The following is a 2,626-nucleotide window of genomic DNA, read 5'->3' on the forward strand; positions in this document are numbered from 1 at the left end:
AGAAGAAGAAGAAGAAGAAGAAGAAGAAGAAGAAGAAGAAGAAGAAGAAGAAGAAGAAGAAGAAGAAGAAGAAGAAGAAGAAGAAGAAGAAAAATGAGAAATCAAAGAGAGTCTTTCTTGTTAATTTATTTTTGTTTCATAACCTCAAAGGTTTTCTTGAAACAATATCTCCAGTGTGTTGATTTCGATTATTTTCTGCCTTCCTTATGAAAAATTTCTCCCAACAATATACTGAAGAAAAGCTACATTTTTAGAATGAACTGATTAAACAATTTTTAATATACATGTATTTTGAAATCAATCAACACAATTAAAGTAATTATATCTAGGAGGCAGGCTGCAATAAACCTCTTTATGAGGGCTGCAGGTGATAGTGCCGAACAAAAACAAATGCAAGCTGTGTCGACCAAGGAAAACCAGGGCTAAACTGCTCAGATTAAAAGATCGAAACCGAGCTGAGAGCAAAGAAGGAATCAATTTCCTGCCTTGTGGGGTCAATTTCCTGCCTTGTCAAATAATGAAAAAGCAAAGCAAATCAATGCTTATTATCTTTTCTTTCCAAAGAAATCGGAAAGGTTTTCTTTTTAAAAAAGTGCCTTTAATATGCTAATTGGAAATATTATAAAAACTTTAACACCAAATCTCCATAATTTGAAACATTGATATACGAGGCGGACTGCTTCGGTCACGTTTTTCGGGATCCCGTGAGACGCAACATGGAAGAAAGGCGGCGTTTCGGTAAAGAGAAGCACATCGACACGACAACGATCGTACAGTGTAGGGGAAGAAGAAAGACAGATAGACAGAAACAACGGAGGTAAAGAAAAGAAGTAGGACCTACCGGAGGCGCCTTCTAGCCACCCATAGTAAGACGAAGCCACTCCTCTAAAAAATACCTTCCAAGCGTGAGAATCGGTTGCATAAAAGACAACGCGCCTAGCCAGTACGAATTTAGCATTTGTGGGTGTAGCAGTTACGCTCTTCGCTGTCGCATGTAGATGGCGTGAGTTTGATTCGTTCGTAATAGAGAAGGGTTTTTTGTTTTTTGTTGTTGTTGGTTATTTTGTTGTTGTTGTTGTTTGTTGTTATTGTTGTTTGTTTGTTGTTGTATTTTTGTTTGTTTGTTTGCTTTTTTTTTTATTGGGGGGGGGGGTCATGTATCTCAGTCTGTCTGTTGGGACCTTGTATCCTTTTAAACCTGGGGTGGGAATGAAATGCAGGGCCGGCCGAAGTAGCCCAAGTCCTAAATGATCTAGATTTTCATAATGAGAGCATATAAGGCCCCGATCACCCTAAGAAAATGTCCACTCATTGCACAGTTATGAGTAAGCAAATGGTTCAACTCTCGCCCGTTGGTCTCTCTTCACCTCCAAGTGATGCAATACTTTGCAGACGCATGACGAGTGAAAATTTTCCTCGCGTGCTCAGGGCCTTGACCCAATGGACCCGAGACCCCGATATATCGGGGTGCAGCTGAAATCTTCATGCACAGAGACCCCGATATATCGGAAAGGGGGGGGGGAGCAACTTAAATGTCCAAGCACCGATACCCCATTATTTCAGAGTTTGGATTGACTTGTTTAGACCACACACCTTCCCAGGAAGTAGACAGATTGGCGCTCAACGCAGAAGTACTGGAGAAAGGAGGGTAGGAACAGTTTCATTACTTTAAGCATGTTTTTGCATGAGTACTAAAACAATTGGCATGCTTGGGTGTTTGTTTGTTTGTTGTTGTTTGTTGTTGGGTTTGTTTGTTTGTTGTTGTTGTGGTTTTGTTTTTTTGTGGGACGGGAGGTTCCTGGGAGCCCAGAGGGGGTGGGGTTAGGCCTGTGAGCCTAGGGTTCATTGGGTTAAACATCACAAATAGCCTGCGCTGACGTCGGTAATCAAGGCCTAAAACAAATGAAAGGTAGAGAGGAACATCGCACAAGCTCTTTTTAGTGGAGATCCAGCTCACCTATGTGTGTAACGACACCGCGGAACCAGATGCTCGTCAATTTTTAGGTATGGTAATATGGAGTTACCGGTATCACCTTTAGTCTTTTCTTTCGCCTTGCCTTTGAAGCAAAAATACTCTTCTATCTTGAAAAGAAATCGAGCTATTTTCGATTGAAGGAGGTGGTGTCAATGGAAAATTAGCGAGAAAAAGCCCGCAAAAGTATGGTGAATACAAAGTTTAAGCGTCCTTGGAAACAGCAAGTGTGTGTTTTATTACTTTCATTTCCGTTTGTTTTTTTTAAAGTAAAAACACACACTGACATGTATTTTATATGGATATAAAAGATTTTGAATTCCCCCCCCCCCCCCAAAAAAAAATCAAAATGATAAAAATTGCCCAACGGCGAAAAATGTCGGTTTCTCCGATTTCAATATTTTAATGAGCACCTTTTTTCATAATGATTCCACACACATAATGCGTGTTTCACAGACAACAGCATCAGATCAATAGGTTTTAATACATTAAGAGACGTCAGTACAACCCCGCATTCCATATTATCTTGTTTCCTGTCTGAGACTGATGGTGTCATATGTCTCCTATCAAAGCAAACGTTCTTTTCGAAGGTTTCACCACACTGTCTGTCTGTCTGTTTGTATCTCTCTCTCTCTCTCTCTCTCTCTCTCTCTC

The 2,626-nt window shown here is 40.4% G+C and overlaps 1 protein-coding gene across 1 annotated transcript in view; it reads right to left on the bottom strand.

The window, feature by feature from the left end:
- The window catches only part of LOC101850509 (carbonic anhydrase-related protein), a gene marked incomplete in the record, with an annotated part of 23,921 nt that overhangs the window by 8,452 nt on the left and 12,843 nt on the right, over positions 1-2,626 (bottom strand).

This window comes from Aplysia californica, unplaced genomic scaffold (genome assembly GCF_000002075.1).
Source record: "Aplysia californica isolate F4 #8 unplaced genomic scaffold, AplCal3.0 scaffold00599, whole genome shotgun sequence".
Taxonomy (NCBI): domain Eukaryota; kingdom Metazoa; phylum Mollusca; class Gastropoda; order Aplysiida; family Aplysiidae; genus Aplysia; species Aplysia californica.